General features: G+C 46.6%; 1 long non-coding RNA gene across 1 annotated transcript; it reads left to right on the top strand.

Moving 5' to 3' along the window:
• The first annotated feature begins 2,033 nt into the window (after positions 1 to 2,033).
• Positions 2,034 to 20,041, top strand: LOC102374736. The gene is made up of 3 exons (XR_323882.1): positions 2,034 to 2,203; positions 7,697 to 7,803; positions 19,766 to 20,041. It is a non-coding gene; the product is annotated as an uncharacterized LOC102374736 (long non-coding RNA).
• The last annotated feature ends 1,441 nt before the right edge of the window (positions 20,042 to 21,482 follow it).

Here is a 21,482-nt window from a genome sequence, read left to right as displayed (position 1 = left end):
TTTAGAAAATTGCTTGTAGCTCCTATTGCAATGCCTGTGAAACAATAGTAATGAGTGAAAAAAAGAGTAAATCTGTATCTAGAACATTTTAATTAAAACTAAAATCATAAAAAGTTCAGATTATACCCAGACCCTTTCTCCAGCTCTGTACTGCATCAAATAAAGAACCTTCTTCTTAGGTACAACTTTTAGGAATTAACCTTTTGCCATTTTTTTTTATTATGAGAACAGCAACACATTCCCCTTCTTATTCTAGCATTCCCACAAATGTCCTAAAGACATGTGCATCAGCCTTGGAATGATTAAACCAATTTGGGTCTGTACCTTGTGCCTACTGCTGTGAAAAGTTAACCTGGCATTAACTTTGATATGAATTGGATCATCCCTAAGGCAAATACCATGTATTTTATCATGAAATACTTTGGGACAATGTCAAGGAACATATCAGTCATTGAAAAAAAAAGTTTTGTAGATATATGCATTGTACATGATACCACTTTCTGGCCATGTCTACATGAGATGCTGACTGCACAGTTGTTATGGCACGGTTATTTCGTATTTGTATAAACAAATACTAAGTGACTGTACAGTAACCTGAATTACTGTGCAATAGCACCAACAAATATATTTTTTGTAATGCTACTGCACAGTAGCCTAATACTACTGCGCAGTAGCATTGTATCACAGTTGTTGCCATGTGATGCTACCTGCACAGTAGTATTGAGCTACTGTGCTGTAAGCATCTTATGTAGACATGGCCTCTGGTATTGCATATCCTGATGTAGAGTTGGGAGTTGGCATTAATGAGTGTATCTACATGTGTAATTAATTTGAAGCAATAAGCTCTAGAGCAGTTTGAGCCAAAGTAATCTACTTCTTGGTGCAGCATTTAAATGTTCACCCAGAACAGCAGCAATTTGAGCCAAGGCAGAGCCATTTACACCTTGCCACGCAGCCCCAGGCTCCAGGTGGTGGTGGTATTGGGTGGCGGAGGGACTGGCTGGGGCATGAGGGTGCTGAAAGTGTGGAACCATGTGGCTAAGTGATAGGCAGAAGTTTGACCCCTCACTGTTTGGGCTGACTGGGTGCTATTTATGCCTGCAGTCAGCATCTACACATGTCTAATTACAATTAATTACCCAGCCTAAGACAATACTGTCCCTGAGAGTACTATTTTACTGCAGTGTTAATTAGTTAACTTCAGCTTAATACCTTCACACGTGTAGACAGTGACACTTTACTCCACAGCTAATTAGTCTGCTCCACAGTTAAATGAATGTGCAGATGTAGTCAATATGTCAGTGTTAGCTCTTTTTTGATTTGCAGTAGGATAAACACTACACAGCTTATAATGGTTTTGAGTCACTCAGGTATCATTTTGCCTGAGCAAAGTATTTTATATTGTGAGACACACATGTCCCTCTTTGTTGAATGTGCTCCCTATTGAAGTCAACATAGAGTAAGAAGCAGTGAGGGAAGATGGAAGTTGTTACAGGATGAGCAGAGAAGGCCCCCCACCCCCGCACTGAAATGGAGAGCAGGTATCTTACTGCAAACTCACCAGGACCCCTGAGCTGGATCTGGATTGTGGAGCTCCATGAGAGTGGTAATGAGGGGTCCAATGGTGGACGTGAAAAGGGATCAGGAGAGCAAGTCCAGACACAGCAGTGGTGAGCCAAGTTTGCTGTGGATGGCCTTGCCCATAGTAGCTAAATAGCCCTGGATTCTTTGGCAGATCATGCCCCACAACTGCTGGTGGCTTGTCAGTAGCTCAGCAGGTTGGATAGAGAAGCTCTCTGGGCTGGATCTGGCCTCTTGGGCTATGTTTGACACCCTTGCCTTACTTAAAAGGGAGGAGAATGATCTGGTCCCTTCAAAACATTTCCTCTTAAACATCATTGCTTTGGTTTTGCCTGGGGTGAATGTGAGTCAGCTGATTCTCATCCAGGACCCAATCTGCAGGCATTGTTACATCCTTATGATGACAAAGGGTGTTGAGCCAACAGTGTTTCTCCATCTCTCCAAGGAGTTTCACACTGATATTGAAGAGGAGGGGAGACATGATTCATTGCTGTTAAACTACATAGGGGGCATTTAGAGAAGAGGAAGAGCTGACCACTGAAACTTTTCATTTTGTTGAAGAACCATTGCATTATACTGGAGTGTAATGGTATTATGGAGCTGTCTGCCTCAGCTACATAAGGTCAGTGGCAACCCTTAGTCTGTTGTGTTAAATGCTACAGCCAAGTCTCAGAACTCATCCATTAGTTCACTCCCACTACATCTCCCTCTATACATTTTTTTCTGGTGGGAAGGCAAATCATAAAGCATTCAAGGTATCAGGTACCCTTGGAGTTGGATTACCCATACTTTCTCATGGATTTTTCCTGCCAGTGAGAGGCTTCAGACATGGAGAAAGCTGGAGAGTTTTTTGATATCTGGTTTTGGCTTTTTGAGGCTTCTCTGAAGTTTGTTTTTGTTGGGGTTTTTTTGAAATTCACTTCTCTAAAGAAAGCACTGGATAGTTCTGTTAGTAGTTATTAATATTTGGCTTTCTTCAGTGAAGACGGGTATAGGTCTGTTTTACAGTTTAAGCTTTCTTCTTAAGATTCAACATGTATGAGAGGCCTACATGTTTAGGGGTATTCATTGTAGCGGTGTTGGTCTAAGGACATAGGCAGACAAGGTATTTGGGTTAATCCAATATATTTTATTAGTTGGTTTAATAAAAGATATCAGATTTACCCAAAAAACTTTATTCGGGTTACATTTTGTCATCCAACATGGAGGGGATGTAGGTTAACATAATCTCTTCTAGGACAGAGGGTTTTTTGCCCTGTTAATTTTATTATTTTTTGCTGTGTATTATTTATTTATTATATATTCAGCAAATCTGTTCTGCAAATGACAATATCTGCAGCACTGATGTTTGGATTGTGTAATCCATGTTGATTAGATGGTTTGCTGTTCAGAATAACTCTGACAGCTGAAACATTGTGACTGCAAATAGAAGAGAAAGCAACACTCTTTATCTTGGATAGAGAGGCACTGTAGTCCTGCAGGCGATATTTGTGCTTCAGGCAGATGGATTTAAGGTGGGTTTGCAGCTACATAGTTGTGGTGGTGAGATGCCCCTACAGGCTCCAGAAGGGGAGGGGGCAGTCCCTGTGGGCCCCAAGCCCCACAAGTAGCCCCCCCCCCCCCCCCCCCGGCGCAGCACACCTCCGGGACAGCTGAGGCCGGGGCAGGAGTCGGGGCCGTGGCTGTGCGAGCCAGCATTATCCCAGCTGTTTAATCTGCTGTTCCCTGGGTGGGTAAAAGTGGAGCCAATCACGGCAGCTGGAGCAGCCACCGCAGGAAGATTTAAAAGCCCCACTGGGGCCCAGGAGGAGGAGAGAGAGGGAACACACCAGTTGGAGCACACCAGGCGTGGTGAGGCTCCTGTGGTGGGCAGGAGCATTGTAGCCATCAGTGCTGGCATCTTGAGCCAGGGGGAGTTGAGCCCCTGTAAAAAGGCTGGGAGGGAGGAGGCAGTTCGACCCCCCCCACCTCCTGTCCAGTGACCTATTTAGTGAGGAGTAATTAGAGGCATCCTGCCCAAAGGTGGTAAGGAGGACACCAGCCTAGGGAAGCTACCTCGTCAGCATCCGAGGCAGAGACACTAGCCGTTGTGTCAGCTGCGCTAGCCCACCAGGACCCACACTGACGCTGGTCCCCCTGGTGAAAGGGGTCGATGGGACATGGCCGCACCACACAGGTGGCACATTTCATTGTCGAGTGGATGGGGTGTAGGGAAGGCAGAGCTAAAAGTAACGTCGCACCAAGACAGTGAGTACTACTGTCCCCGGGGTCCCCCAGGAAGAGGAACTCCACTGAAACCCTGCCTTTCATCCAGTAACATCATCATGGCAGGCAAGTTGAGGGGAGGGGCCCCATGCCAGATGGATAGTACTTCACCCAACATAGACCCCACCTAAAGCACCCTCTTCCACAGTGGTGCATTGGCTGGGTACCTTAACATTAACAGGATAGAAGTCCCGACCCAGGTCAAGCAGATATGTAGCTGCTGGCGATAGCCCATGCAGAGATACTAACATAGGCCATCCAGGCTATAGGGCAGGTGTTAGAAGTGCAGCAGCTACAGGGGGCACACCGGCAGGAATAGGTGCAGTGTAATGCCACCTTATTTAAGATGCCGTGTGTGACATGGGAAGATGATCCTGAGGCATATATAGAGGCATTTGTGAGGACTGCCATCCAGACAGGGTTGGATCGCAGTCAATGGGCCCATCAGTTAGGCGCCCTGTTGATTGACCAGGCCCAAGCCGCTTATTGGGCCCTGTCAAGGGAGGACGCACAAGATTATGATACTGTGAAGGCAAAGATCCTCCACAGACTCGAGATCTCCCCAGAGAGCTACAGACAGGCATTCCGAGTACATAAGCCAAAAGAAGCCAAGCAACCCCAGGGTTTGCTGCAATACCTGTGGGACACGCTTAATAAATTGCTATTGGCAGGCTGGTTCAAGCAGGAGGTGGTCATTGACCAGGTCTTATTGGAACAATTCCTCGGGACCTGGAGGAAGAAACCCAGGTGTGGGTGCACAGACATCAGCCCCAGACCAGTGAGGTGGCCCTCAGAAGATGAGCGTGGGCTGAGATGAGGTTCCCGGGCCCCAGTGGGAAGCACGGCCAGAGAAGAAGAGAGGTGAATCAGTCCACAGAAGGGGGCATCAAGGGGTGTCGTTTGCTATCATTGTGGATGAACCAGACATATTGCCAGGGAATGTGGTCTGAACCTGAGCAAACTGGGCCGCAGACTGGCTGCATCCACTCCACCCCATGAGAGCAGAAAAGAGGTATAGAGAGGGGAGCCCATGGACTGTAGCTTTGGGGGTGTTGCACATGAGGGAGGATGGGACCGCCCCGCTGTGACTGCTTGGATTGGGGATAAGGTGGTAAGGGCAACCCTGGACATAGGATGCTCCCAGTCTCTACTCTGAGTGGACCTAGCCCCATGGATCAGGGTAAAGGAAGCTGGGCCCTTGATGATGATTTATATATTGGCTGGCTAGATGTGCTTCTGGAGCTGCTACCTTCCGTTGAAGGCGATGGAGTTCCGCGGGAAACTGTGGGTCGGATTGGTTCCAGCCCTGGCCTGCGACATGATCCTCCACAGACTGTTCTACATGGTACTGGAACGGGTATGAGCAACTGAGGAGGAAAGGATGCGACTCAGAAGGGGAGAGGAGTGGGCTGGTGAAAGCTCACCTCACCAGAAGGAAGCGACTCAAGGCAGTATAGACCTAGAACAGGTGGTCAGCATGACGCACTTTCACCAGGCCCAACGAGAAGATCCAGAACTCCAATGGCTCTGGACAGAGGACCCTGGGGAAGGAACATCCCAGAATCACTCCAGCTTTGAGGTAATCGGGGGGCTGCTATATTGTGTCCACCAGGGTGAGGAGGGCACAACAGAAAGGTGACAGTTAGTGGTCCCGTCCTTGCTCCATTGCTCCATTTGGAGATTGGCCCATGACTCCCCGTTAGGGGGTCATTTAGGACATACCAAGACCTGGGCGAGGCTAGTTCAAGAATTCTTTTGGCCATGTCTGCAGGAAGACATGGAAAGATGGGGAGCAGCCTGCCCAGAATGCCAGAGGGCCCAGGAATGGAGACCACAGAGGGCACCATTGCACCCAATGCCTGTAATAGAGACGCCGTTCTCCCAAGTCGTGCTTGACATTGTGGGCCCCTTCCAAAATCACACAGTGGTTACCTATATGTATTGGTTTTAGTGGACTGTGCCACAGGATTCCCAGAGGCGGTCCCACTCAGATCCATTACGGCAACTCATGTGGTGGAGGAGCTACTTAAACAGATAGCGAGGGTAGGCATACCATGTGAGATACTCACTGACCAGGGGACAAATTTGATATCCGGGGTGATGAAAACATTTTGTAATACCCTCGGCATGACCCACTTAAAAACGTTGGTTTACCACCTGCAGATGAATGGTTTGGTCAAAGGCTAAATGGAACAATCAAGAGGTTGCTCAGGCGGTGTTCTCAGGAAGACCCCTGAAGATAGGATACCATATTAGTGCTGTTATTGTTTGCTCCGAGGGATGCCCCCCAGGAGTTGACATAATATGCCTCATTCCAGCTAGTATATGGCCACAGCCCCAGAGGGCTGTTACAGATCATCCGGGAGGAATGGGAGTGACCAGTGGGGTTAGGAACATTGGCAGAGAGGTACCAACAGGAACTACAGGACCGGATCCACAAGGTGCAGCGGATTACTTGCCAAAACCTGAGAGCCACACAAGAACAACAGGAGGCCCTGTACAATAGAAAGACAAGAACCCAAACATTCCATCCAGGGGACATGGTTTTGGTCTTGCTTCCCAGATCAGTGAGCAAGCACCTCACGATGTAGCAAGGGCCATTTAGGGTGGTCTGTCAAGTAGGGCCAGTGGATTATGGAGTGCTCAAGCAAGGACACCATCGCGAGCATCAAATTTATCATGTAAACCTCCTTAAAGAGTGGAAGAACCTGCAGGGCTGGCCAGCACAAGAAGAAGAGGCAGTGGAAAAACTGGGACCTCTCTGCCTAGAGTTAGGTGAATCCATAACAAAGGATTCAGTGCAATTAGAAGATCTGGACAGCAAGCAATGACAGGAATTGATAGAAGTAGTAGAGGCCTTCCGGGAAGTGTTCCAGGAAACCCCAGGGTGGGCACAGGGGATTGAGCATGAGATCAGAAAACTCCGCCTGGTGCGCTAGTCAGGGAAAGATGGAGGCTGATACCCCAACGATGGCAGCAAGAAATACAACAGGAGTTTGAAAAAATGTGAAAACAGAATTATCTGGCCATCCGGAAGCCCTTGGTGCAGCCCCATTGTACCAGTGGGCAAACCAGATGAGTCACTCTGCTTCTGCATAGACTTCAGAAAATTAAATGCTTTAACGACTTTTGACACCTTCCCCATGCTGCACATTGCCCACCTCATTGAGAGAATCGGGGAAGCCCAGTACATATCTACCCTCGACCTTGCTGACAAGGTCCCGATTACTGGTTGCTGGCAAATCCCGATGCAACCCGCAGATAGCGTCAAGACCACTTTTGGGACCCCTTGGGGTTATTTGAATTTGTGTGGATGCCCTTTGGGTTGAATGGCGTGGCAGCCACCTTTCAGAGGCTTATGGACACCCTACTTGCGCCACATGCATCGTATGTGGCAGCCTATTTAGATGACATCATCATCTTCACTCCCGATTGGCACCAACACCTCGAAGCCCTAAGGGCAGTCTTGGGAGAGCTTTGAACGGCGGGTTTGACTCCCAATCCAAAGAAGTGTAAACTAGCGGGACTAGAGATGTCGTACCTGGGGTTTTGGGTAGTCTGGGGAACCTTCCGCCCCTTGGCAGACAATGTGAAGGCCATATGGCAATTCTAGGAACCACGCCCCCGTAAACAACTTTGCTCCTTCTTGGGGCTCACCAATTATTACCGGCGGTTCATACCACATTTCAAAGGCCTCTCCGCACCCCTCACAGATGCGCTCAAAGGGAGACAAGCAGTGGTGCTAAAGTGGACACCGCAAATGAGAGAGAGCTTCGAGGAACCGAAGGAGATGATACACTGTGACGTTGTGGTACACACCCCTGACTTTTCTGCTCTTTTTATATTGCAGACAGATGCATCGAGCAATGCCTTAGGGGCTGTGCTGCTGCAAAGATATGAGAAAGATGAGTGCCCGATCGCCTTCACCAGCCGTAAACTCAGCCGTGCCAAAACCAGGTATGCCATGATCGAAAGGGAGTGCCTGGCAATATGCTGGGCAATAGAATATTTTAAGTATTACTTGATGGGATGGGAATTCCTGGTGGTTACAGATCATGCCCCACTGCAATGGCTAACCAGGAAACAATGTGAAAATGCCCATATTACTCAGTGGGCTCTGGCGTTACAACCCTTTAAGTTTACGGTAGTGCACCACCTCGGCAAAGATAATTTTGTAGTGGATTTCCTCTCTAGATGTGGTAGCCCAGGCAAATCAGCTGAGGAAGCATGCCACGCTCATGAGGAGGAACACCAGGCTCTTCAGGAAGCCATACGAGGGGTCCAGATGCCACAAGGCAACTTAAGGGGGGAGGTCTGTGGTGGTGAGACGCCCCCATAGGCTCCCAAAGGAGAGGGAGCAGTCCCTGCAGGTCCCAACCCCCACAAGCAGCACCCCCGCTGGGGAAACCTACCTCTGGGGACGCAGCCAGAGCAGGAGCAGGAGCCGTGGCCGCAGCCGCAGCTGTGTGAGCCGGCATTATGCCGGCTGTTTAATCAGCTGTTACCCGGGCGGGGAAAAACACAACTAATCGCGGTGGCCAGAGCAGCTGCTGTGGGAAGATTTAAAAGCCCCACCAGGGCCCAGGAGGAGGAGAGAGAGGGAACATACCGGCATAGAGCACACCAGGCGTGGTGAGGCTCCTGTGGCAGGCAGGAGAATTGCAGCTGGCTCAGTGCCGGCATCTTGAGCCAGGAGAAGGTGAGCCCCTGTAAAAAGGCTGGGAGATAGGAGACAGTTGGACCTACCCTCCTCCTGTCCAGTGACCTATTTAGTGAGGAGCAATTAGAGGTGTCCTGCCAAAAGGTGGCACTCGCCACGCTGACGCTGGTCCCCCTGGTGAAAGGGGTTGATGGGACATGGCCGCACCACGCAGGTGGCACCCATTTGGTTGGCGAGTGGATGGGGTGTAGGGGAGGTGGAGCCCCATGGAACATCGAGCCAAGACCGTGATTACTACCGTCCCCGGGGTCCCCCAGGAAGAGGATCTCCACTAAACCTCTCCCTTTCATCCAGTAACATCAAGTCATGGTAGGTGAGTTGAGGGGAGGGGCCCCATGGCAGATGGATAGTACATCACCCAACATAGACCCCACCTAAGGTGCCCTCTTCCACAGTAGTCTTCTCCCTAGGAGCTTCATATCCCACTGTTTATTAGTTAGCTATGCTGCTCTTCTCAGTCCATGTGGTGGAACAGGGGAACATCACTGATTTTAACTACACTGCTTGAATACTTCATTGGTGGACTGGATGGGTAGTTGAATACTTTTCTTCCTGAGGACACCCAGCTTCCTCAAAGTAATGGAACTGCTACTTACCACAATATCTTGCTTTCTGTGGCTGAAGACAGACACAGCTACAACCCCATCTTTCTCTGGTTGCTACAGCCAGTTTTGCAAATTCACATTCAGGACTGAGGTTTACCATCTGCTGGTCAGCATGAGCCCTATGAAAGGAAATGAAATAACTATGGAATGTTTTCTGCCTATTCTACTATAGAATGTGTTGGGAAACTTAACCTTATAGCTTAAAAATTGGATTCTATATAGTTTTCATCTAAGGGACTAGACTCAATGACCTAAAAGTTTGCTTCCAATCCTGTGTTTCATTCAATATCTTTTGGTATTTTTTTTCCCCTTTCAGATGATAAATTCAGTTGCAAGAGCTTGCTAGAGGGACAATGCCATCTTTTGAGATTTCATTTTTTTTTTTTTAATTATGATTCTGGATAGGAACAAAAACTCCTTTGAACATTTTTGGGAAATGGGACTGCTAAAAAAAAGAAAAAAAACCTCTTTTGCATTGAAAAGGTCAGATTTTTTAAATCTCTCTTCTCTCCTCCCTCCCCGCTCCCCTTTTAAATTGACCAGAATGTCCTCCTTTCAGAAATCTTTCCAATGAAATATTTGTCAAAACAGATGCATGTTTGTGAATCTTTTCACAACATATTTCTACCAAAGGCATTTATTGCAAATGTTCTGACCAGATCTGTCAATCACCGTGTGAAGTTAACAATGTAACACAGTGGTTTAAATCTATCCTTGTCCCTGAGAGAAACTGAAGTTCAAATATAGTTCATCGAACAACTTGACACTTCTAACCCGCATGGTTATAATCCTCATAGTTTTAATAGTGGAAAACTCTTAACCCAGCAAGTGTCTTTTCCCAGTGGTAACTGTAATTCCTGACAATATTAGAGTACTCTGCTAAATGGGTTATTTTATTACGTAGGGTCTGGCAAAATTGAGACACTGCTCAGTCTTATAACTCCTCTAAAAATGAGAACTATTGGAAATATGCAGTAAGTGAAGCATGAGTTAAAGCAAACCCATTTATTAACACTCCACAAGTTTCTGTTAATGAAAAAATAAGCACATTTCCTTATATTTGCTATAGTTTTAAAATATCTTGATCACATTTTATATTAAGGGTCCATTTATAAATTCTTTATGTGGTTCAATAATTGATAGAGTGATTTACAGCAGTCTTGATAATAAATGCATGCATGTGAAATACATTACGTTAACAATATCTGCTGAAAATATGTTTTGTAATTGTAGCAGTTTGTCAGTGCATCATCTGTTAAGTACTTATTACCAAAACATTAAAATTGTTTCTTTGATAGAGGACTTGCTATTGTCTGGAATGGCTAACTATCCATCACAAGAGTGCTTAGTTTAGTGTGTATAAGTGGGACTCAGGGCATGTATGCATATCTGGGTCTCTGTGCCAGAGAGCTGAGTTTAACATGCCCTTAGATGGTACATATTCAGTGGATTGTTATCACAAACATAGGAGCAGGTTCTCACAAATTTGTTGCGGTTGCAAAGAGGAGCTATATATGAAAACATCTGCCTTCGCTGAGCTACAAAAGGACTTTCAAAACAACAGTCCTTTTGTTCCGATTATCCCTGCCCCTCCTGGTGGGTGGGGTGAGGAGGGCACACAATGTGCAGAGGGAGAAAAGAAGAGGCAGAAAGAGAGAGACACCGCCTAGCCTTGTTTTTTTTATAGATCTGCAAAGTAGAGTGAGGGTGCTGGGGTGAGCAATTTGTGCCAGATTAATTGCTGATTGGATGTATACCTCTCGCTCATGATGCAGCTTCACTAGGGAAGATATTCTTCTCATGCTGCAGTGTAAGCTTGCTTTGTCCCTACATAGGGTAGTAATAGTAATGTTGAGCTCTAGCACAAAATTTTGCAACAGTGGCAAACTCAGAGCTGATTGAAGGAAGTGTTTTATTTTGTTTCCCCGTGTATTGTACCATTAGGCTTTGGAGCTCATTGCCACAAGATATAGTTGTGTCAAGAGCCTTACAATTTTGAAATATAGCTGGGCCTTCCTATGGATCAGGATAATCTGCAAATCTAATAGTAAATGTTACAGAACAACAAGAACTTTGGAATAGGATCAAAACATGATTAACCCTCTAATTACCCAGGATTGCAAGGACCTTACACTATAATTGCCCTCTGAAAGGTTTCCTGGACCTTCCTCTGAAAAACTCAGCTGGTCACTGTCAGAAACAGGATACATGACTAAATTGTTCATGGGTCTGCTGCACACTGGTAGCTAAGTTATCCATAGCCCATGACTTCAGACAGCATTTTACATATAATAATAATTCATTTTACTTTGCCGTGCCTCTATTAGAAGACAATCTGCCTCTGTAGCCACAAGGGCAATGTCTAATATACCTAAAACAGCTTGTTGAGGAAGAACATCTTGGAGATCATCATCAATTTCAACCATAAAAGAAGAAACAAACAGCTATCGGCAATACATAGTCGCAGTGAAGGCTGTAATCGAAAAGATATTTCCAATTATAATTATAATTCCATTGCAATTTAATTATCTAATTCATCATCATCATGTTCAGACCGAGCAGGTTTTTTCTAAAGCCAATCTGAAACAGAACATCTGTTTTTCTCCATTTTACACATTACAATTTTTTTTCCTATCCAACCTTATTCAATATCTGTACTAGGAAAGAAAATCCCAGAGATGCCATGACAGAATTCACAGCATTTTTCCTCTATTATTTTAGAGGAAGAAAAAAAATCAAATGTACATATTAAAGAAAAGTTAATGTAGGATTCTTAATTAATGGATAGTTAGGGCAGATTTTAACCCAGGAACTCCCATGTAGGGTGTGGGGGGTAAGCCACTCTGGGTTAGCTTCCAGTTACTGCGGGGAAAAAGCATGCCCACAGAGAATTACCACAAAGTAGTGGAAGCATGGTAAAGTCTTACCCTCCTTGTTTGCAGTAAAGTGATCATGTATCCATACTTTTGGGTACCCGAAGGAAGCGGTTGGATTTTCAAAAATCCAGACCCTGGATGCAGGATTCTCAGTGATTGTGAAAATCTGGCTTTATGTAATACAATGTTTTAACCAGTTTATGACTGACGGTGAAGTTATACGTTATATTTAGGCTGTGCTAAATCTGTGGAATGTTAAATGGTATTAAAGCTAGAATGTGCTGTACAGTATCAGGCAATGGGTTAATGCTGTTTCTTCCCTGCTGAGCTCTGACCTGCCATGCAGGGGCATAGCTAGGAGCCAGGACACATGGGCTGTAGCTAGCCTTGCTCTGGGGAGGAAGAGGGCTAGGAGTGGTGCATTCTGGGATGCTGGAGGACTGCAAATTCCTCATTTTATCTCCATGGAGCAGATTGAAGTTACCCAAACATGAGCTAGATAGCATAGCCCAGAGTTAATCTTCACCTGAAGTGGCATAAATTTGAGATTCTCAGGGAGCACTCAGCATGAGTTATTGAGCTATAACATGCAGATGCTCATGTTTTAAGCACCCTTACTATGGCCGAAGTGTAATGTGTAACTTCACCTTAACAGTGTTGAGCACTGAGACTTCCTCCATTTCCTTTCAGAGATTATTCCATAGAATCACATCACCCTAGCCTAGACCCACTGTATTGGACCTGGCTTCTGGGCTCCAGCCCCTGTTTTTGCCCTGGTTTCTGCCCCTCAGGCTTTGGGCCCCTAGCCCTGGTTTCTTCCCCTCTTGGGCTCTGGCCCTAGTCTTCTATGACCTTTCTGGCTTTAGACTTTAACCCTCCTGGATTCCACTTGCTGGTGTTTTGGGGCTCAAAACTGCACATGCCCCTTGGACACCCTATGGTCTGCTTCTTACCCCTTATATCCACGCCTGGTTTGCTGGTCTAATATGAATGCAAACAGAAGACTGGCTGTAACTATAACTAGCCCCTTTCTGGGTCATACTTTCCTGCAAGGCCTGACTGACTGCCTGGTCTCAGGCACTGGCCTTATGTGCCTACTAAGCTGAGTCCCACTCCTAACAGGTGATTCTCCAGCCACCCATAAGAGTTTCAGTTCTGGGCCTGATGACCAGACTGCTTTCTCCTGCTATAGCTCTGTGCTTCTGAGCCACTTGCCCAGCAGCGGTGTGGAGGGAAGGGTGGGATGTGGGTGTGGCAGTGCTGGGAGCAGGGGCTATGCCCTACTGCCTCTTGCCACCTTCCACCCAGAGCAAGCTGCGGCTGCTTAGCGCCACCCCCCACCAACACTGCTGGGCAACTGGGAGCAGGGCCTAGCCCCAACTCCTAGCATTACCGCACCTGCATCCTGCACTACTGTGCCTTGGCTGGGTAAGTGGCAGCAGGACAGAGCCCCCACTCCCAGAGCTGCCACACCCGTATGCTGCCCCCCTCCCCAAAGTGGGCAAACAGTGAAAGTGCCCACATCCTGTACCCCTTGCCCTGGCTGGGCAAGTGGCAAGCTATGCCCTGCTGCTGCTTGCCCCTTCTACCCTGAGTGAGCCATGCCTACATTGTGCCCCACCCCACCCCTCATTGCCCCAGTTGGGTAAGCAGAAGCAGGTCATAGCCCCCACTCCCAGTGCTGCCATGCCCACATCCTGTGCCCTTCCACCCCCCTTTCTGAGTCCCATGTCCTCCTACCCCATCTGGGCAGCTTGTCCCAGCCCAGCCCCAATTTCTCCCTCCCCTCTCTGCCCACCACAACAGACTTACCAGTTGGAGGCAACTGTGTCCAGTGTGGGGAGGACTGCTGCCTGTTTAGTCTATGGCCAAATCTCTGAAGTGGCATCAAATATTTGGATCTGATTCAGCTGAATTGAATTACTGTCCCTCTGAATTAGTCAAATCCGAATCTGAAGTGAATACTTGCCACTTCACACAGGCCTACTATTTAGCTGCCTAAGTCCACTGACATATCTAATCAGTACAATAGAAGCTGACCCTTAGTACCCATGATTGCCCATTAAGAATAGGGAGCATTTTACTAAGTTTTGTAGAATAGAGCCTTCCATCCTATTGCTTGGGACAGGTTGGATTTTATGTCGTGAAAAGAAAAAGTATCAACACTGTGTAATACTTGAAAGATCAAAGGCCATTCCTGGGACCTTTGGTTACTGGGGCCTTGATTCTAGCATGTAGGATCAGAACAAAGGTAACTTTAATAAAAGGGTGACATTTTCTGACCAAAAAAATATTGGTGAAAAAAGCATTTTGATGACTTTTTTTGTTTGTTAATTCTTCTTGATTCTGCAGAATTGTTCATATAAAATAGTCTTGGCAAAGCTGAAATGTACTGCTTTGATATTTTTGCAGTAAAATGTTTTGATTTATTTAAGATTAGTTTACATCTCAGTGTTTATTTCCATATTAAATAGAGAATTAAAAACAGTTGAAAATATTGAAACTCAAAATATTTCATTTCTGGTTGAACAAAATATTTTGCTTGACAAATTTATTTTGACTTTGACTTGCTGAAACATTTGAAAAAAATCACATCCAGTGAACCCATCTGTTTCCCCAATTTTTTTTCTAAATTGTCACTGAAAATTAATGTACTTCTCACTAGGATGATTGAGGGAATGTGATAATGTCAGAGAAAGAGAGAGAGAGACCTTATACTAAAGGTAATTATTGGCTCAAAATCAAGTAGCTTTGAAGTATCTATTGGTTTATTTATGCTGGCAATTAGCAGAAAATATAGAATTGTTTGAACACTGAAGTTCTAAATACCATTCTAATAGGAGGAACATAGACAACCAACCTAATTGGTTTTAAAATGGGGCTTCAAGAAAGGGAGGAAAGTAGATCCGGGGAACTATAGTCACATTAGCCTGATCTGTGTCCCGGTGAAGATCTTGGAAAAAATTATCAGAGAGACCATTCTTGACAAACTGGCTGATGGCAACATCCTGAGGGATAGCTAGCACAGGTTTGTTGTGGGTAGGTTTTGCTTGAGGAATCTCATTTCCTTCTACGACCAGGTGACATATCACCTGGAAAAGGGAGAAGAGATTGATGTCATATATCTTGATTTAAGAAAAGCCTTTGATCTAGTATCTCATGATCATCTCATAGAAAAACTGGCCAACTGTGGCCTCAGCTACATCATGGTCCGCTGGCTGGGGAATTGGCTCCAAGTTCAGACCCAGAGAGTGGTAGTTGATGGAGGTCGATCATCGTGGTGCGCCATGACCAGTGGGGTCCCCCAAGGTTCCGTCCTTGGGCCTAGACTCTTTAACATCTTTATTAATGATGTGGACATTGGTATCAGAAACGGACTGGCCAAGTTCACTGATGACACCAAACTTTGGGGTAAAACATCCACACCTGAGGATAGGATGGTGATCCAGGCTGACTTTGACAGGCTCAGAAAATGGGCAGATGAAAACCTGATGGATTTCAACACTGAAAAATGCAAGGTACTCAACCTTGAGAAGAAAAACTTACAGCATGCTTACAGGCTCAGCAATGCTATGCTTGCTTGCACCATGGCCAAAAGGGACTTGGGGGTCATGATTGATCACAAGTTGAACATGAGCCACCAATGCGATGTCGCAGCTGGTAAAACAAACAAAACTCTGGCTTGCATCCATAGATGCTTCTCAAGCGAATCCCAAGATGTCATCCTCCTGCTGTACTCAGCCTTGGTGAGGCCGTAGCTGGAGTACGGCATCCGATTTTGGGCTCCACAATTTAAAGAGGATGTGGAGAAGCTTGAAAGAATGCAGATGAGAGCCATGTGTATGATCAGAGGGCAGAAGAACAGGCCTTATGATGAGAGGCTGAGAGTTTGGGGACTCTTCAGCCTGGAAAAGTGCAGGCTCAGCGGGGACCTGGTGGCTGCCTACAAGTATATAAGGGGTGTAAGATCAGGATCTGGGGGAATGCCTGTTCTCCAGGGCACCCCAAGGGATGACAAGGCAAATGGTCACAAATTCCTCCAAGACCGTTTCAGGCTGGATATAAGGAAAAAAAAATCATTACTGTCCAAGCCCCCAAGGCCTGGAACAGACTGCTACCAGAGGTGGTGCAAGCACCTACTCTGGACTCCTTTAAGAGACATTTGGATGACCCCAGGTGACTTCCTGCCCCTGGGGCAGGGGGCTGGACTCTATTATCTCCCAAGGTCCCTTCCAGGCCTAATGTCTATGAAATCTATTACATCTTCAGAAGTTTATGCACAGGTCTGTATGCCGTGGTTGCCTATAATAGGAGGGGACTGACATCAATTATCTGTGGGGTCCTTTTTGTCAAAGTTTTATATTCTTAATGGATATCATAGTTTCATAGTAGGTAGGGTTGGAAGGGACCTGAGCAGATCATTGAGTCCGACCCCCTGCCATGGACAGGAAAGAATGCTGGGGTCAAACAACCCTGGCTAGGTGATTATCTAGCTTCCTTTTGAAGACCCCCAGCGTAGGAGCAAGCACCACTTCCCTTGGAAGTTGGTTCCAGATCCTAGCCGCCCTGACTGTGAAGTAGTGCCTCTTGATAGATAGCCTGAATCTACACTCGGTCAACTTATGTCCGTTATCCCTCATTACTTCTGGTAGTGCTTGGGGGAACGGGGACTCCCATAGCCTGCTGGTCCCCCTGGGCCAGTTTGTAGACAGCCACCAGATCCCCTCTCAGCCTTCTCTTGTGGAGGCTGAACAGGTTCAGGTCCCATAGCCTCCGCTCGTAGGGCCTGCCTTGCTGTCCCCAATCATGCTAGTGGCCCTCCTCTAGATCCTCTCGATGCTATCCACATCCCTCCTGAAGTGCAGCACCCAGAACTGGATGCAGTAGTCCAACTGTGGCCTGACCAGTGTTGCATAGAGGGGGAGGATCACCTCCTTGGAACTGCTCATAATGCATCTGAGGATGCACAACAAGGTGTGTTTAGCCTTGCTGACCACATCCCCACATTGGTGGCTCATGTTCATTTTGGAATCAATAATGACACCAAGATCCTTTTCTGCCTCTGACAAGAAGGGAGTTCCCCAGCCTGTAGGTATGCTGCTGGTTCATCTTCGCCAGGTGCAGTACCTTGCACTTGTCAGTATTGAATCTCATCCTGTTCTCATCTGCCCACCCCTGTAACCTGTCCAGATCTAGTTGCATCCTGTCCCTCTCCTCCAGTGTGCCCACTTCTTCCCACATCTTAGTGTTATCTGTGAATTTGAACAAGGTGCTTTTCACCCCCTCGTCCAAGTCACTGATGAAGATGTTAAACAGTGCGGGCCTGAGAACCGAGCCCTGGGGACCCCACTGCCCACATCCCTCTAGCTCAAAAAAGACCCATCCACCATGACTCTCTGGCTGTGACCCTCCAGCCAATTTGCAGCCCATCTGACTGTGTAGGCATCGACACCACAGTCACCTAATTTTTTAATGAGAATGGGGTGAGAGACAGTGTTGAAGGCCTTCCTAAAGTCCAGAAAGACTACGTCCACCATGACACCTGCATCCAGGGATTTTGTGACCTGGTTGTAGGAGGTCATCAGGTTGGTCTGACAGGACCTGCCTCAAATGAACCCATGTTGGTTTCCCCTAAGCATGATCTCCCCTGCTGGTCCCTCGCAGATGTGCTCCTGGATAATTTTCTCATAGAGCTTTTTCAGGACTGAGGTAAGACTAACAGGCCTGTAGTTTCCTGGTTCCTCCTTCCTCCCTTTTTTGAAAATGGGGACCACATTGGCCCTTTTCCAGTCCTTCAGCACCTTGCCAGAGTACCATGAGTGCTTGTAAAGCTGTGCCAGGGGTCCCTCAATGACCTCTGCTAATTCCCTCAGCACTCTGGGGTGGAGTTCATCAGGACCTGCTGACTTGAATACATCTAGACCCACCAGAAGTTCCCTGACTAGGTCCTCACTGACCCTGGGCCTGGCAGCACCTCCCCTGAGTACATTGGGGATCCCAGTGTGGGGGATGCCCAGGTCCCTGCTCAAAAAGATGGAGGCAAAGAAATTGTTAAAGTGGTTAGCTTTGTCATCTGGTGTGACCACCAGATTTCCTAGCATATCCTGCAGAGGCCCTACTTTACCCGGTACCTTTTTACCCTCTATGTATTTCAAAAAGGACTTCTTGTTATCCTTGATCCGGGTCGCTAGTCCCAGTTCCATCTCTGCCTTAGCCTTCCTAACAGCCCCCCTACAATCTTGAGCAATGGAGATATACTCCTTCTTGGTGATGGCCCCTAACTTCCATTGGGTGTACACCTCCTTTTTAGCTTTGAGACATTCATGGATGCTTTTGGTGAGCCATGGCAGCTTTGGAGCTCTCCTTCCCCCTTTGATCTGTGTGGGGATTGTCACCCTTTGGGCTTGGAGGATCATCTCCTTAAGGAACGACCACTCTTCCTACACTCCCAACTGCTCTCCCCTTTGGGACCTCAGTGCTTCCCCGACTAGTCTCCTTACCTCATTGAAATCCACCCTCCTGAAGTCTAGGGCTGTCATCTTGCTGCAGGCCTTTGGCACCCTGCGCTGGATGGTGAATTCCAGCAGGCAATGATCTCTATCACCCAGGTGGTCGAGAACGCACCAGGTCCTCACCCATGGCCAGGACCAGGTCCAACAAGGCATTTCCAACAAGTCCTGGTGGGACTGTGCACCTCCTGGGTTAGATGGAGGTCCTGTAACTCAGCTAGGAACCTACGTGCGCGGTCAGACCTGGCTGACTCCTCTTCCCCGCAGATGTCCAGTTAGTTTAGGTCACCCATGATGACCACATCCCTTGACTTAACTGCCTCTGCCAGCTGACCTGAGAATTCCCAGTCCAACTCTTCCCCCTGGTTGGGTGGCCTGTAGTAAACCCCTACCGTTAAGTCCCTTTCCCCCCGACCCCCTTGTATATGAACCCAGAGCACAACAGTCTACCCCTCCTCTGACCCAGTGCTGTTTGTTGAGGATGTGTATTGCTCTTTGACATAGAGCACCACACCCCCACCTTTCCTCCCTGTTCTATCCCTCCTGTACAGCCTGTAGCCTCGACGTTTACTGCTCAGTCATGTGTTGGATCCCACCAAGTTTCAGTGAGCCCCACTATGTCCGGGTTAGTGTTAGCTAGCAGACGGGCAGGTTCCTCCTGCTTGTTCCCCATACTATGAGCATTAGTGTAGAGGCATTTAAGGCCTCCTGAAGGAGCATGCACCACCCCCACCCCTAATCCAGGATTATCTGGGCCCCTGTCTCTTACCTGGGTATTTCTTATGCTTGTTGCCTGCCTTGGCTGGGCTGTTTTTGTGGGTGGCTCTTTGTTTGGTGTTCCGTGGCTCCCTCTGTCCTCAACTTCCCCTTCCCCTGATAAACCTAGTTTAAATCCCGCCGGAGGAGATTGGCCAACCTGAAAGAGAACACATGCTTACCTTTAGGGAAGAGGTGGAGCCTTTAATATCTGAGTCATTCAGCCAAAAAGACCCCTTATGATGGAAGGCTTCATTGCAAATAGTTGTGGTGGGATGGTTTCTTCTGTGGAACTTACCATTGGAAACTGATGGTTTTCAGGGGGGAAACTTAGGCCTTTTTAAATGAATGACTAGGTTGTAGGGCAGGGAAGCTGAAAACTTGCATTTGAGAGGATCATGGACAGTGTATAATTATGGGCATTAATCTAATTTTATTTTATCTATATTCCAGGTTCAAAATTGCTCATGCATCTATAGGATGGAAGAGGAGTATTTCAAATATACAGAAGACCTAGGGACGATGAGAGTGATAGCAAATAAGAATTCTGGAAAGATTTAAATTCTGCTGTTGAGTTTAAAATACTTTCATTTTAGATGGTAAATCAGTATGTAATTAGGAAAACCACCAAATGTTAGATTTATTCAACAAAATTTTGCACATGAAGGTTGTATCAGTCAGAATGATAAAACTAACATCACCAAACTGGCACCTGCTTTTGCTCATTCCTCCCTGTAATGTAACTTATAACAAAAAGCAAAACAAAACACTTTAGATAATAGATAATAGATCTTATGTTGTTTAGGCATATTGTTAAATTATACTGAAAAAACCCTCTGCAGATATATCCACCAAAGTGCATGTTGTGTTGATCAGTCCATGTTTATAAAGGTTTTGGTTATGGCTGAAGGGATTAGAAATAGGATTCACTGGCATGGAATATATGAACAGGAATGCCCAAGGGCCTGAAAACAGGCTCTGAAAAGAGATATACAGCAAATTAGAAGCATAATTCAGTATATGGGTAGAAGCATAAGAGCAAAGAATGAGTAGGATTGGGCATTAGGCAGATGGGGTGGCATTCTGTTATTTTAAGTGGCCAGTTTTGGTCACCTAAGTGACATTTTGGGCATACAAAACTACATACATGCTCCCCTTTTGAATGCATAGTAGCATCTAAGGCATTTGCCTAGGGAGCAGAAGAACCACTATTCTGGTCTTCCTTATCCAAAAGGAGCAGGGGTAGGGGTTTAAACCTGGATCTCTCTGACTTAGCTTGGAACCACCAGAGCACAGGTAAAGCTTTATCTAAAGCTTTCTCTATCACCCCTTTTGAACCTAGTCCCTAGTCAGGAAGTCATGAGAAGGTAGCATGTAGGAGAGATGTGTAGCCACGAGGAAGTAAGCAAACTAATGAGTATGTGGCTCAGTGAGGTGGATGTTGCTCTGGAAGAAAGGGAACCCTGCTTCTAGTCTAGAGCCTTGCTTCCAGTGAGGCAGAAACTTCCACCCTCTGCTGCTCCCAGTTGTTTTTTCCTAATGACTAGTACATACAAGGGACAGTGGGTCAGCTGCAAAAGGAGCACCAGAGGTACAGGTACTAAATTTAATGCATAGTAACCACAGTGCATTAATGCACATGTAGATGTGCCTAATAAAACCTACATTTAAACCTTTGTATGGGGTGGAGGGGGGAAAAGCACCATGTAGATGCCCAAAACATGTTGCTTTGGCACTCGGGAAAGGAATAGCAGTAGTAGTAGGCCACCATCAATCTTTCTAGATCCTGGTGCATGTGTGAGAGGTTCCCATGACCATCAACACACTTGTTCAGTCAGGAGTGCAGGTTCCCAGAACTACCATCTACCCTTTAGACCGGACCCAAAGACCAGACTGAACCTGAATATTTGGCACCTTAAACAGCTGTAGCTCTATGCACATCCAGGAATCAAACCCAGGTCACCCATATGGCTCACATGGATTCTACCACTGAACCACAACAGCACTTACTACAAAAGAAATAGAAAGACATCCTAAATATTTCACAAGTTACTGTGTATTTTGCTGCTCCTTGCTTTATGATGGACCAAAGAACTCTAAGCCTTCAGTTTTCAAATTCACTTTTCTGAACCTTGTAGTTAGCAAGGAAGCGAGAGAGATTCCTGAATTT

This window comes from Alligator sinensis, unplaced genomic scaffold, assembly GCF_000455745.1.
Source record: "Alligator sinensis unplaced genomic scaffold, ASM45574v1 scaffold62_1, whole genome shotgun sequence".
In the NCBI taxonomy this organism is placed as follows: domain Eukaryota; kingdom Metazoa; phylum Chordata; order Crocodylia; family Alligatoridae; genus Alligator; species Alligator sinensis.
This window is presented reverse-complemented; position numbering and strand designations above follow the sequence as displayed.